The sequence below is a fragment of the Coffea arabica genome, chromosome 7e (genome assembly GCF_036785885.1).
Source record: "Coffea arabica cultivar ET-39 chromosome 7e, Coffea Arabica ET-39 HiFi, whole genome shotgun sequence".
NCBI classification, from domain to species: Eukaryota; Viridiplantae; Streptophyta; class Magnoliopsida; order Gentianales; family Rubiaceae; genus Coffea; species Coffea arabica.
This window is the reverse complement of record NC_092323.1, coordinates 23,726,334-23,742,821: the sequence shown is the minus strand read 5'-3', so window position 1 is coordinate 23,742,821 and position 16,488 is coordinate 23,726,334. Positions and strand designations below refer to the sequence as shown.

The following is a 16,488-nucleotide window of genomic DNA, read 5'->3' as shown; positions in this document are numbered from 1 at the left end:
ATGTGTGTGTGTGTGTGTGTGTGGTGGCTTATTGTTGCAATGTTTAGTATATATGACAAACTAAGATAGGGACCTTTGAATCTTAAAATAGTTGCAGCACGGAGTTCTTTCAGATTTTTGTTTCAGTTCCTCTTTCTAAGTTGTGGTGTTACTTCTGTTGTTTTAGAAATGACCAGTTCAATAACTTTGATTCATCTTTTCTCTTTCGGAATTTTATTGTTGCTCTGCTTTCTTTCCTTTATTGTATGACAGGCCTTGGCATCTGAAAGGGAGCTTGTGCTTGCTTTTCTTGATCCAGATGCAGTTGGAGATACAGGACTATCTGCTCCCCAAGTGTCCAGAGTTCTGAGAATGATGTTGTAAAGTCAGAATCAGACTCGACATTTGTCCTGGATCGGATATTTGAAGGAGTTTGCAGAGCATTGAAAGTGAGAGTTGAACTAGTTTTGTAGTCTCAGTCTAATCTGTTAAGTGTTGTACAAACTTAGTAACACACTGGAGTTTTACAGCTACTCTCTAAGTGGCAATGTATCCGAAAGTAGAATGCAATCCCCCCCCCCCTTCTCTTTTGTTTTGGCTTTGCATGACAGCTGCAATTTTGTAGATATCAGATTTGCTAGGGAGACAAACAGCTCTCTGTAATACACTTTGGGTGAAGCTGCACAGAAAATATTTTTTGAAATACAGAAAACTCGAGGGCAGAAGCTTTAAGATATCCTCTTCCAGTAGCTGTTGATCCTTCTCCACTAACAGCACTGATGGAAGGAGTCTCACTGCTATGTGAAATAAAATAATTGAAACACATAACAGCATGATGTTTCCTGCATCAGGAAAGAAACCAGACTTCCACCCGGTCATATCTGCTTTGCTAGATCCTATTGTCCAGGTGCACTTTTATTTGGCATGTGGTCCATCTTTTGGTTGTTTCCTTGCATCACTGAGTAAAATATGAACATGATGACTGCATTTAATCAGCTCCAATTTCAATTTCTGAGACTAGTTTTCCCAACTTATCTATTGAGTTCATCTTATACCATCTGCCTTTGAGTGAGGAAATCTTTTATAACTTCTAGTAAGCATTTAGTAGTGGTAGGATCCTATGAATACAATATACGAAGTGCAAGACCGGTAATCACTTTCCAAGGTTGTTTGGAAAAGTTGAAACTTGTTCTTCTAGTCAGTATAGGTCACTATAATTCTTCGAACACTTTTTGGCTTGAACAACAGTAGATTTCACGTCATATAAAGCAGGTCAATTTCCCGTGCCTCCCAGAAGATAGACACTTGTAAGAAGGAAATCTTACTAAGGCTTGAATCTTCTGTCCTAGGAAGTATTTTGGTGCATGTAAATATTTTAGAAATTGTCTTTCATATTTTAGATGACACTTAAATAGGTGCATAGCATTTCAAAAGTATAATGTAATGTTTGAGAACAATAATCACAGAGAATCCACAATGCTATTGCAGTTATCAGAATTTCTTTTTGGTTATCCAGTCTGGAAAGTAAATCTATCTTTTCCAGATGGGCGGGACTATAAAAACGCTATTATGTTGATCCTTCAAAAACTATATGGTGGTGGAAATATAACCTTCTACAATTGCAATTCTTTACCCTTACCCCGTTCAAGTTTTCAGGAGTTAAACAGATTTTACATGTATAGGGATCATGACTATGCACGACCCAGTTGCTCATGTAATTTATCTTCTATTGCTGTTTGTGCTTCCTTTGGATTTTGTATCTTGGCACACATCTCGTCTTTAGCAAGTATTCTAGCCGGTCAATGAAGCACTGGCAGTTAAAAGTACTGAATTTTGAAAAGGTAGTGCTTGGTGGCAGACGTCTCTCCTTGAGATATTGTGTGGAAGTGTAAAACAAGCTGAGAATTCATCCTTCGGAAGTTTGTTATAGAGCCCAACTAAGTGAAGTATATTGCTTGAACATGTGGCAACTGAGTGTATGAAGGACTTAATAGTTTTTCTTCCATGCCAAACATGTTAAGAACTCTTGGAGGATGACAATAATTGCATATGCTGCAGAAACATGATTCTTTTTGACAGGCAGATTCTTTTCTTGTCAAGCTGTACATGTGATTATGCAGATGTGTGAGCAAGCTGCTGAGGCACACAAGTCCAAGGGAGCCATCCGGTTATCAAGTGGACAAGTTCTGATTCTAGCCAACTGCGCAGATCATCTACAGATGCTATTCTGGATAGTGGCTGTTCCATTTCTGTGTCCCAGGTCGCTTTCTGTGTTTCCCTTTGCATGTTGCTTTGCAATTCAAATTTTATATGGTTAACCTAGAAAACAGTTTGGTCTAATTTGCTCTTGAATACGCTGCTGGTGTAGCCAGTTATCCAATAAAGCTGAGTCTGCTAGTAGCGTGCTATTTCGTTTAAGATCAAAAGCACTGTGTTATCCTGAAAGTTTGGACATTCTACTATTGTCAAATTGCCCCAAGTAGAACTTTCGAGTTCTGGAGTCCTAATCTTAGTTATGTGAGTCTGCCGGGTCAAGCTTGTGAAGCCTTTAGGTTGACTAGGATAAATTACTTGATATGGAAACATTCTTTTGCTGCAAAATTCCACACTGCACTAAAGGAATGACTTGATCCTTTCTGATTATGCATTTCTTCTATTTGACTTGGCAAACCATATATGTGAAATATGAGAACCTTGTCTTTAAGCATATCAGATTTGAAGCTATAGTTTTGGAAGGTTGCAGCAGCTCCAGTTACATGACTTTCATGCTCTTTTAGTTTTTGTAGATTTTGGTGAATTAAGCTGGGTTTTACTCTTTTTCTTGCAAATTGGTTTTCCAGCTCATAAACTGAATGTACATGTGAAATAACAATGAGAGATAAAACGCCAATGGCCAATTCTTTTTGTTTCATGTCAAAACGGTTATGGTCCCTTGACCTGTTGTCCTTGTTCATGCAGACTGCTGAAACACCTTCAAAGATTTTTCTCATCAACTGTTTATGTTGGATATTTTAATAAAAAATATCACATATTTATTTTGAATTCAAATTAAATAAATTACAAATTCTTTAAATAGATTTTCAGTTACAAATTAAATAAATTTTCAGTTACAAATTGAAACATTTAAATGTGTAACTTATGAGATTTATGTCTTGTTTTTATAACTTATGTAATGATTAGGTTTTATGAATTCATTTAGTAATTTTTGACCGTTATACAATGAATCCAGACTTTTCAATTTGAAACTGAAATATGAGGTGAAATTCCTATTAATGTTGGTATTTTAATATTCCTAATTTCTTAGCCTATATATAAGGCATCTATCAACCAAACCTCATATACATACTTTGCTATCTCTATACTACCTTCTATTTTTCCTCCACTACTATAAGAGTTTATAGGGCAAATAACAGTGTTAGTGTGAGGTTTCTGTCTTGCTCCAATAGTGTAGATTGGAGTAGATTACAGTGTGTAAAAGGCTGGGCTGTTGTATCCTGGAGGCGACATGTTGAGACCTACTACACCGGAGGATACTCCGTAGGGACGCGAATCGTCTTAAAGAGAGCGACCTAGTCCGCGCCTCAACCCATGCCAAATTAACATTTTTATGGTACAATTATTTGCATTTTTAATGCAAGATTAAGGTATGAATTTTTGTTAATTTATTTGTTAAATTTTATTAGAGAAATTATTGTGACTTGTATGATTTATTTTGGTCTAGAACCAACAGTTTATGTGCAATCCAACAACCATTGTTAGGACATGAGGTTGCATCTGAATATGTAAAGAAGATTGGTAGGATGATGGAAAGCCACATGATGAATGGACTTGAGGAAAAGGGAGTCGATGGCATTTTAAAATGGTGTGGTTTGTTAAGCAAGACGACCCACTTCTGCGTTTCATTGGATGATGATGAAGCCGGAAAAACAGTTAATGGGTCAGATTAGCTGAGGGTATCTTTTATTTTAGAAACCGAATTAGACTCTCAATCAAATTATGTTAGTGTTAATTTCTAAATAACGAGGTACTATAAGAAATTGAAAAGCCAAAATTTCAGGGATTAGGAATTGAAATAAAATTACAGTAATTAATGATAATCCATGTTTAGAAAAAGGATTCATACGGCAATTATATCATGTAAAGAAACGGATTAAAAGAAAAACGAAAATGACAACTCACAATCATAGATGTACAAATCATGAAAAAAATCAGTTATGCATTGTCTACAGACATTGAAGATTGTTCTGCAATTCACTGTAAGAAGGCGAAGATTTTTTGGGGGCTAAACGAACAATTGTTTGTTTGGACAAGACCTAGACAAACAAAAAATTTTGGTGTCAATGTAATTTGCTGATTAGTGGCTTAGCTTTTGTTTTACATAATACCCTGTCGTTTAACAAAAAAACATTCTGAATCTTGATGCCTTATATCAGGAATAGGACTTTTAATTTGTATGTGAAATTATAATTCAATTCGGAATAAAGTTATGTTGGTGTGAATTTCTTTAAAAAATAGGAAACTATACAATTTATGAAATAGAATTAGATTTGGGATAAAGTTACATTTGGTAATAGTTTCTAAAAAAAAAAAAAGAAATCCAAACAACAAACCCAAAATAAAATTAGATGTAGTACTGGGAGATCATCTATCATTAAAAATATTAGAAAGTTTGATCTGATTCTACAGCATGGCTATGCCTTCATTAGTAAGTCAACATGCGATGCCTTATTAAAAAAGAACCAGGCTAATTACTCAATCCACTGATCCGTTCCTTCTGGTCATTAGAATTCTAAAAGGGAAAGAAATCTAAACCAGAAAATCAAAATAAAATTAGATTTAGTTTGAAGTTATGCTAACCAAAATACATTATTTAAACCTATTTGTGTAATATTAAAATATGTAGTCTATCGGGAAGAGAATGTTATTGCATTAAATTTGCTTATCAAATAGAATTAGATCTGGAAGGAAACTGCACTAAAAATAATATATAAAAAGAAAAGGAACTAAACAAGAAAACTAAAGATCAAAGCCTCATGAAATAGTACGCAACGATTGAGGTCAGTGGTTTTGGAAGTTGGATGACCTCTGAAAATCCGTTTTCCTGATAATGAAAGAATAAAAGACTGATAAAGCCCCTTTCAATGCGCTATGTTCTGGTAGGTGGAATATGACCTATTCTGCTCTAAGTGATCAGAATTGCTAACCCTTCTAGAGATTGTAGTAATTTCTTATTGTGGAATGGGAAAAAAACAGAGACAAATTTAGCCCACAAATTATCTTTAATAGTGTCGATTCTAGGAAAATTTTGTTAAACAAGGGATAGGATCCTCCATTTATAAAGAGGGACATTATTAGGTTGTTATATAAATGACATTTATATGCAGGTTTGTACATAATGTGTGTACACTTAAAGCAATATATTATGTAGAAATTAGAAAACTAAGTACCCTTTCTAGCGCACTCCTTGCAAAAATTTTCCCTTGATTATCTTATTTAATTTGTCTAGTCAATTTCTTTAGCACTATCCAGATTATTATTTGTGGATTGTTACTTTTATGCTCAACTTCTTATGAATTGCATCATCATTAAATGCTGATGTAAGAAAGTCATATATCATGTAAACTACCTTAATTAAACCCATTGGGATAAACTGTTTAATTGTAGACATTCATATTTTGTTAAATTTAATTATTCCTTACCAATACATGCAAACACAAATTCCTTACACTCTGATGACAAAAAATATTTTTGGAATTTCAGAGCTAACACGGTTAAACAAGGGTAAAGGGTTTTATGTTGGATTAATTTGATCTAATTAGAATTCTGGACTAGGAAGTTTTTTTAAGATTTACATTTGGAAGAATTCTCCAAAAATGACCAAAATTTTGCGAAATTAAAGTATCTTTTATTTGTTTTCACACACACACACATATATATATATATGTATATATATAGCTTGTATATTAGTCCACGAGCACATATCTTAAGACTTTTGGTGCTATTTGTGTGATGCAAACTTTGATGCTTATTCATAGAACATAATTTTGTAGAATTAAGTTTTCTTACCCAAAAGAATTTCATATGAATAACTTATGTAGTGAGATGAAAAAAATCTACAATCATTTCTTTTAGAAATAGAACAAGAATGGAAAGAAAATTTCTTACTCAGGATTTCATTTGAACACTTAGTAGGAAAAATTTTTTAAGGATAATAAAATGAATACTCATTACTTGTAAAAATTTCTTGAAGGTATTTATGTGAGATTGAATTTGAGGATCACTTTACAATTGTTTTAAAAGTAGTCTCCTTTTTCTTAATGAGAATAAAGTGATGGCATTTAGGAAAAAGGGAAAAGAAAGCAACGCAAATTTACTGATATCAACTTTTTTTTTTAAAAAAAAGAACAGGAAAGAAAATGGATTTGGAGATAAAGCGACAATTTTTTACTTTTGAAAAAGAAGTTTTGCTTCTCTTAATTAAAAGTAAAGAGATGCACTGCTTAAGCAACACAAAAAATCAGGCTCCAGAAACAGAATATTACAAGAGGAAACTATACTTTAAGTCAAAATATTTGATATAAAGTTATGAACTCCAACCTTCCATAGGTATCTAACTTCTCTTATGTATGATTCTCTAATCAAGATGAAGTTCAAGTCTTCTGGAAATACTAGTTTTTAACATACTTGCGGACTGATGGAACATGTGTCTATTTAAAGTAAATTTTATAATTATGCATTCATAAATAACGTAAGTTGCAAAATCAGTATTATTGTCTCACAAAACAAATGGAACAAAAACTCAAAAAAAAAAATAAAGACCAAACCTAAAACACGGTAAATTGACAAGTGGACTAATGTGTCCGGTAAATCAAAAACAATGCACGCCTTTCGGACCAAAAAGAGAAGTGTTTGGTGGTAGTTTATATCAGTCTTTTGGTGAAAATCATCACCTATTAAATTCAAAATTTTATGGCAATTATTAAGAAATAAATTAATAGTAAAATTGCGGAAGCATAGATGGATTCATGTTGATAAACTGGTACTTGAATCTCTAGAGATTTTGGGATGGCGTTCCAGATCAACACGTATTAGTTATTCTCTTGAGAGATTCCTTTAATTTCTCTCTGGTATCTTTACTAACGATGGGATATCAGGAAAAAATTATTTTGTGGTACTAGAAAATATGACAATAAAAATATGTGTGATTAGGAGATCATAACCCTATTTATAGATAACATTACTGTTATCTTTTGAATTCTTATTTTAGATCATCATAGAAATAAAAATTACCCTTAAATCTTTACACATCAAAGGCCCACGTTCTATTAGATATAATAAATTTCAAATCATAATTGATCACTTTAGTTGGACTTACGCCTGTCAATCGAGCCTAATGAGTCAGGCCGGCATAAGTTCAAGTTCATCTCATTTAATTTGTTACATTTTCGGGTTTCAAACTACGAGTTTCGGATTAATAAATGTGAAGTTCATACTCAACTCATATAATATTCGAGTTGTGAGTCTTATTCGAGATTAGCCCAAACTCACTTATTACTCCTTAATTTTCTTAATATAATTACTATAGCTATTAAGTTGTAAAACTAATTTAACATTTACAAGACTATAATATTAAAAGTAAACATGAAAAAATCTGACGAACAGGCTAAGCGACCAGCCAGATTCTTCATCAAATTAAGATCATATTTCGAGCCATTAGAACGACTTCTTGGTTTCTACACTTTCCTGGGACATATTTGAGAAACTTTCATTCAGAAACCATTTAGGAAAAACAACTCTAAGTTCGTCGATGGGCCCAAAGTCTCGGAGTCACCAGCCCTTTGAAGAAATTTTGTTGCAAAAAACTGAGCTTCCATCTGCAATTTTCACACGTTGGATTTGCTTCTTTCACAGTGTAACCTGTTGTTCTTCCTTTTGGGGTGCCAAAGGTAATTTTTTTCATCTTGTTCTGTTCGTATGTCATCAGATTTACATAAAAAATATTAAAATCTTGCTGCTGAGCTTGTTGTTGGTTTTTCTTCTTCCTTCTTTGGTTTTCCTTTCCTTTTACATGTTGTTTGCTCAGATTTTGTCCCATAATGTCATGTTCAGATGTTTAGATTTGGTGTTAATGAAGCATGGTATGCTTAGAAATCATCTGATACGATGTCTTGATGAATGACGAACCTAGAAATTTGCAGCAGAAGAAAGCTTCGAACCAGATGCATGGAAATCTTGGACAATTTCTTTCTTGACCCCTAAACTTTCACATAATTATACTGTAGCCCCAAAACCTCTGCAAATGAATCAATTTTACCCCTTTTAAGCTTTAATCTTCTTTTGCATGTTTTAAGCATGTTTTTCAGTATATTATTTCTGGGTTTTAGGGTATAATTAGGTCTTAATATTTTTTAGAAGTTGGGATTTGGATTAGGGTTAATTTGGTTGGGTTTTTGGGAGTGGGTTCTGCTTTATTTTTTTTGGATTTTTGGCATGAGTTTGGCAGGTTAAAACCCAATCCTTTTGATTGGATTTATTTGGTCTTGTTTCCTTGGATTTTCTGTTAGGCCAAGGTTTTCAGCCCACAAAGGAAATAAAAATTTCCCATGGCTCAATTTCCAAGAAATTTGATAACGGTAATTGCAATTTGGTCCTTGATCTTTGGAGTAATTCTACTGTGGTCCTAACACCTTTGGATTTTTTCCAATTAGATCCCTAATTTAATTTCATTTTCATCCTTGAACTTTATTTTTGTTCATTGTTGACCCCTAATCTTTGTAATAATTATAATTGGACCACAAAAACTTTATCAATTTTTGCAATTAGATCCCTGATAGTTTTGATTTCTTAAATATAATTTGTCTTTCTTCTTTAATTGTTAATTATACTTCATTTAAATGCTTTAATTGGTAGATTTCATGGTTATTTCCACTTCTTTATAATTTATTTGTTAATTAAATTGGTACCTCGACCATTTTGTTGATTTTGAAGTATAAATAGGACAAATCCAACTTCATCTAACCATTATTTCGAGGGAGGTACCTTCTTTTATTATTTTAAATCCTCTTATGTGCTCCTACTAGGTTTCAAACTCTGAATCAGATGATTTGAGGTCCAAGAGGAAGGGGAAGGGGAAAGGGAAGAAATCGAGTTCTAGGCGTAAGAGTAGGAGGTCAAAGTCGGTTTCTGAGACTGAGAGTGAATCAAATGAGTCTAGTGAAGGCTCGGAAGAAGATCATCGAAAGAGGGGAAGGAGGAAATCTTCTAGCAGAAATCAGACTAGGCGAAAGAAGAGTAGCACGAGAAGTAGGAGGAGGAGGACTAGTAGAAGGAGAAGTTACTCACATGAAAGTGAAAGCAAAGATGATGAGAGTGGAAGTGAGGATTCTGATGCTAGTCTATCATCAGGAGATCGGGTGAAGTCTAAAATGCGGAAGAGCTCTTCCTCTTCAAGGTCCAAACATAAGAAGAAGAAGAGGAAAACTTATTCAGATGAAAGTGAAAGCGAAGATAAGAGTGGCAGTGAGGATTCTGATGCTAGTCCATCATCAGGAGATCGTGTGAAGTCTAAAAAGCTCTTCAAAAAGCAGAAGAGCTTAAGGTCCAAACGTAGCAAGAAGAAGAGGAAAACAGAATCGGATAAAGAGGCCTCATTATCAGCAAAGAGTTCTGATTCTGCAGTTGATGCTAAGCGTAAACCTAAGGCAGCAGAGGAAAGGCAAAGTTGAATGAAATTGATAGTGAGGTGCTTCAGTTTAAGGAGCTTATTGAGTCGAGGAAGAAAGCCGCATTAGAGAATGAGCCAGTGGTTGGGCCAATGCCATTGCACAGTTTGTTCAGCAGGGGAAGCGTATCCCTCGAAGAGGTGAAGTAGGTTTATCAGCTGAGGAGATTCAGAAGTTTGAGACTCTTGGATATGTGATGAGTGGTAGTAGGCATCAGAGGATGAATGCTATTCGTATTAGAAAGGAAAACTAGGTTTATAGTGCTGAGGACAAGCGTGCATTGGCCATGTTTAACTGTGAGGAGAAGGCCAAGCGTGAACAAAAGGTTATGGCTGATCTACAGCGGCTGGTGCAGCGCCACATTGGGCAGGATGCTGGCCTATCTCACGATCCTTTTGGCGGGAGGTCCACTGAGGGCGCTGAAGCTTGATTCGAATGAATGATAGTTTATCTATCTCATTGAACTAAACTCTTTAGTCTTGGCTTCATTTTCCTTTCCTTTGATTATGTTTGCTCGGATTTGAAAGAGAAATTGACCAAATTCGTCCCTAAACTTTTTACTAATGCTGATTTAGTTTCTAATTTTTATTTCTGGCCAATTTGATAAGTGAATATATATTGTGGTTCTAATTAAGGACTTTTGCGGCGGCGTCACCACATAAAGCACTCGAACCTTTAATTGAATAGCTAAATAGGGGTATTTTGGGAACTTCAAGTATAGATGTTAATATAACCAAGTAATCGGAAAAAAAATCATTGGTTTTTGTGGTATTTTAATATTTAGAACTTTTTTGAGGTATTTTTAAAACTTTTATTTTAATTTCTTTCCTCTTCGCTTACCTTACCTCTCCCCCGTCCCTATCATCGTCACCACTCTCCTCTCTGCCACCGCCACTATCCTCATCTATTCCCTTTTCTCTTTCTTTACTACTCTCCATCTATCTCCTTGCTAATACTGCATCTCTTGATCTCGTTCCATCAAAGAAAAGTTCAAAAGATAAAAAGCCAAAGTTCCCAGATTAAAGGTAGAGAGAAAAGCTTTCAGAACTAGATCTTGCAAAAAAATCCCAAATTCAAGGAAGAGAGAAAAGCTTTCCATTCGAGCTCACTTCATAGGATAGGATTTCTATTCCAAAACTAGATCTTGCAATTCAAATAATTAAAAAGGTGACTACATAGAACATTTTGAAAGACCCAAGTTCAATATTAGAAGTTTTTGACTTTTCTCCTATGTTTCTAGACTCGAATCGAGTATCAACTTGGTCGATCTCAGCGGTCAAGGGTTAATGGGTTTGATCGGGATTGAACCGAATGAGGTCATAAATAAAAATTATTTAAAAATTAAAATATTGTATGTAAAATACCTAAGAACATGTTAATATTAATAAAGGTTTATTCATATATATTTAATGTTTCAAATATATTTAACAAGAAAACACAAAGAAATTAGAACAATCAAGTAGCAATTTATATTATTTAATGAACATTAACAAGTTTAGAATTAAAAGTATGGACTTGATTAAAAAATAACACCAAACTTTAGGACAACATTTATAAAGTATGACAGATTTGAGGTATATTGAAAATTTTTAACAACCTAGGGGTCAAAACATAATATTAAAAATGCTTTGACCTTTTAAAAAAAAAGAACTTTGACAGTTCTTCAGTTTTTTCCGATCAAATCCGGTCAAACCCGGTTTTTGACCTGATTTGACCTAGTTTTTATTTGTCCGGTTTTAATGATACTGGAACCGGACACTTGGTCGGTTCCCAATTCGAGCGGTCGAACCGGTTGATCTGGACCGAGTTTAAAAGCATAGCTTTTCTCCTCAGTTCACTAAACTCTTTCTCAATCTCAATGTAGTGGGATTTGTTGTTCATAGTATACTTCCAGTTATCTTTCTCATTGCTAGATTTCCTGATTGTCATCAAGTTGCATCATTTCCTCGGGCAATTGTCCTTCAAAAGAAAATTTTACTACTACTGCACTTCACTTCTCATGTCCCAAGGGAGAGGTGGGTGGCAAACAATGGAGTTTGGTGGTGGAGGAAGAAGATAACCCAAAAAAATCAAAGTACCCTTGTTTGTTCGGTCTATTAAGAACTAAATCGATGTTCTTGGTGGCGTTGTTGCCGAGGTCCTTAATTAGAGCCGCAATATAAGTTCACGTATCAAATTGGTCAGAAATAAAAATTCGGAACTAAACAGCACTAGAAAAAAGTTTAGAGATGAATTTGGCCATTTTCTCGATTTGAAATTATGAGTTGTTTTGGTGCTTACCAGGGCATCGGAGTTGTGGGATTATCTTAATTTAGCACTTAATATATACTTGTACCATTGTGGAAATTAAATTTTATCCATATCGGTTACTTTGGTGCTTTCATGCTGAACAAATATATGAATCCATATATACCATTGTGCCAAAATCCAGTGTTTCAAAGCAAATGCTTAGGATGAAGATTAGGATGGTTGAATGTGTTTGAGAAGAAATTTGACAGACTGTACTCGTGTCTAACCTCAAGATACTACATGTGAAAAACCCACGTTTTTTGCACCGGTGTTATTATTTTATTTTTCCAATTAATTAAAAAGATAAAATTACTAGGTAAAAGAAAAAAATAAAATAAAATAACCGTAGGATGGGATAAGGGTTCCTAATAAACTAAAACTCTTATCCAAACCACCTACTAGTGGGTAGTGCTAGGTTTAGGATTTTGTTGAAACCCTAGAAAGAAAAATAACACCACCCTTACCTTTCTTTCGTCTGCCTCCCTAGAGCAAGAGCCATCAGAGAGTAGAGAAGGAGAAGCACGTGACACCGTCAATCGATCAGACGACTAGACACCTAAACCTGTAAGTCCCGAGTTTACGCAAAACTTCTCTTTTAAAATTTAGTAGTTGCATTAATTGTCCTAGGGATTTTACGGATATGTATTGTTGCTATATATGTAGCTATATGTTTTTAGGAAGATTCATATGTGGATTCGTAGAAATAGGGTGTTAGATTTTAATCTTTGGTTAAGTAGGTTGCCCAAATCTGTTGGAGGAAAAAAAATATAAGAGAAGAGTAGCGGCTGCCGCTTTGTTTTGGCTAGGCATTGCAGAAGCAACTGCAACGCCACACAAAAAAAAAAAAAAGAAGGGAAGAGTGGGGGCCACCATCTTTTGCGGCAGAGAAAGGATTTGCAAAGGTTGGCCGAACCGAAATGAAATTTAAAAAAAAAATTTTGAAAGATGATGTCGCCAGCACTTGCTGGTGACAATGGACAAAAGTCATGGTTGGCCTTTTGGCCAATCAATGGAAACAAAGGGTTGCCAGACTTGCTGGCGACCATGGTCAAACAACTAGTTGGCCTTTTTGGCCAACCACGGGTTCAACCCGAGGACGGAGAAAATTTGACAATTATATTGGGACCAAAATATAATATAAAATGTAGTAAATGTTTAATAAATAAGTTTTAAGTATAATTTATAGTGTATCATGGGTGTTAAAATTTAGGACCCAATCTAAAGTAGTAGCTAGAATTGAAGGGTTAGTTATTTGAAATTTTACTTAATTGATTAAGTCTAAAGTACCTAAATAGAAATTTAAAACATCTTAATCTAACCTTATTAGGTTAATTTAGACAATGTAAGATAAATTCTAAGTTGTTAAACGAGATGCTTAAAATAATAATAATAATAATAGTAGTAGTAGCAGTAGTAAATAATAATACAGACGATAACACTAATAATAATAATAATAGTAAATAATAATTAATAAAACAATGATAGTAAGAATAATAATAATATGGACATGGAGGAAATAAATTAAGAATATAAACAAAAATAAAATATAAATACGAGTGAAACGAACTAAGACAATAACTATAATAAGTCAATATATATATATAGATGTATAAGTGTACATAAACGATAATAACACCTACACATGCATAAAAGTAGAAATAAGGTGAAAGATAATAGTAACCAATTACAAAGATGTATAAATGGTATAAAATAAGGTAGCGATAACAGAAACGATATTAATGATAATGAATAATTATAAATTATATATATGTAAAATAAGATAATGGTCAAGATAATAAACATGATTAGGAATAATTACTTTCTATTAAAATTATGAAACGTTACAAATAGTCAAACTTTCCAAATTAAAGAAACTTTCTAAAAATAGAAACTTTCCAATTTAGGAAACTTTCTAAAAATAGAAATCGTTCAATTTAGGAAAAGGCTGCTAGGGTTCATATAATTGTTTAGACATGAATTTTCGACTCGTTTAGAGTTTGTATATTTATGTATCTATAGAAAATATCAACTAATTAGGAAACCTGTGTATTTGATAGGTACGATACAAGTTTAAAAGACCTAAGGTAGCCCTACTCGAGCAACCAGACAAAAGTAGGTGGTACTTACCCTTCTGAAATTTCAAAGGTGCAAAATGAAATTTTTGTTGTCAATCCTATTTTGTTGTGTTGATTCAAAATGTATTTGATTAAATGCTTTACTTGGATATTTATGAAAGTTATATTTTTACTATACAAAAATGGACCATGTGACTTATTTGAAATGTTTTGATATGTTATTATATACCAAACGAGCTGAATCTTTTATGAAATCAAAGATCTATGTATGTGACATGTGGAATGAATTTTGACAAGTAAAGCTGAAAACGGTCATCGAATAGACGGTAGGGGCTATAGTCCTGTCTAATTGTCATGCTAGCCTGGTATAAAGTCCTGCCGATTGACAAGGTCATGACAGCCTGGTATAGAATTCGACTGATTGACAAGGTCATGGTAGTCTGGTATAACGTCCGGCCGATTGACCCATATATGAAAAGAGACCAATCAGTAGTCATAAAACCTATTGGTCGCCCACCTAGAAGGGGTTTAATCTCTTGGCTGAGTACTCAGTAACCGATCATTACATGCACTTGTTATGAGCTAATATGAAATGATTTATGAGTTAATATGGAATGATTTATGAACTGATCTGAAATGAGACATACGAATTGATTTATGAATTGATTTATGAGTAGATATGAAGAGACTTGTGAATTGAGATGAAATGATTTATGACTTTATGATTTTCCATGTTCATTTATCAATAAGGTGCTTTTAAATTGCTTGCCACTTGTTACTACTGATTGTTTTATAAACGACGTTACTTTCAAAATTACAGTTGTGATCGATGCGCAAATGGTTTGATTTGATTCTATATATATGTATCTGTAAAATTACGAGTACATGGTCCAACAGAGGGGTAGATATTACCTACTGAGCGTTTTGTCGCTCAACCCACTTTTTACCATCTTTGCAGATTTTGAGGAGTATGAGTTGGTTTACGTAGAAGACCCTGAGGACGACTTTTACTAGTTTTAAATGAATAGAAGTTGACAGGCTAGCTACTTCTAGTTGTTAGTCTTATTCATTTTCGTTTCCGCTGTTTCCATTAGAAAATAAATGTACGAACGTATTGGATATTCGTAGACTATCTTTTATATGAGATTTGTACCGCACTTTATTTTAGTTATATTATTTCGTACTTTTGAAGTTTAAACTAGTTAAATGTTGCCTTGTATTCTTGAGCGGTATTTGAGAATACGGCGGATGCCACGTGACGGGTACGTGCGGGCTCGGGGCGTAACAACATGTGTGCTACACTCTAGACTTTAGATAGCACCTAAAGATGCTAGTGGCTGGCTATTTAGCTTGACATGTAGAAAGAGAACTTTTAACTACCATAATCTCAAACCATATTGTTGAGGTAAAAGTTTTAATGCATGCTTAAACAATTACATCACCGAGGTTTTAAACTGATGGAAGTTGAAGTTTGTAAAACTGACTCTACAATTTTGTTTTCTGTTTTCAATTTTACCTGCTGATGTTTAGCAAATGTCGCATTGACAAAAAGCAGAAAAACCAGATGTATATAGTTTGGTAGGTACTTTTAATTTGAGATATAGGATTAGAACACGGCTGCTGTGGAGTTGAGTAACAGGAACTAATACTATTAGACATTAATTGCGCTGGTCTTCACTAATATAAAAAGGTTAATGAATCTATACAGAAGATTACGCTCATAAACGTGAGGTTAGCTTCCCTGAGCTGATAGAGAAGTCCAACGGGAAATTGGAAAAAGTAAAAGAATAAATCTTATATACACTCTTAGTGTATATACTATTACGGTTAGATAAATGACACGTGTCAAATTCAAAATTTACACTCTCAAATTCAAAATTTACACACGTTTCATATATTTAACAATGACAGTGTATATACTGAAAGTGTATACAAGATTAATCCAAAGAAAAATGGACATATAATGTAATCTTTCCTTGACTACCATCTTAATTTCAATAAGAATCATTGAATGACTTTTCATTCATCTCCAACTAAAACGAAGGCAGAATTCTCCGACGTTGGCCAGGAGTCTTTCTGATGAGAATATAGAGACCAAGGCCCATTCCATTCAAGCACATGGGGAATTGAAAGATTCAAGTAAAGACTAGTTCGCGGAGTACTAGCTTGTTAATTAGGTTTTTAGTTATCATTATTAGTTGTTTGTTAGCATTAAATAATTTCGGTCAATAACACTTTACCTTTGGCCGAATTCTGAGTCTTAGATTAGTTAATTAGTTGTTAGATATTTTCACCCTTAATGAAGGGCAAGGTCGTCCATTGGATCTTCTAGGGTTTGAGTCATGTAAGGCTATATATAGCCTAGGTTTTCATTCATTAGACGGTTTTCAGATTTTATAAAACATATGTGAGTTTATTCACTC

General features: G+C 33.9%; 1 pseudogene; it reads left to right on the top strand.

Annotated features, from left to right (window-relative positions):
- LOC140011313 (uncharacterized) lies at nucleotides 1-10,131 on the top strand (annotated as a pseudogene).
- Nucleotides 10,132-16,488: the final 6,357 nt, after the last annotated feature.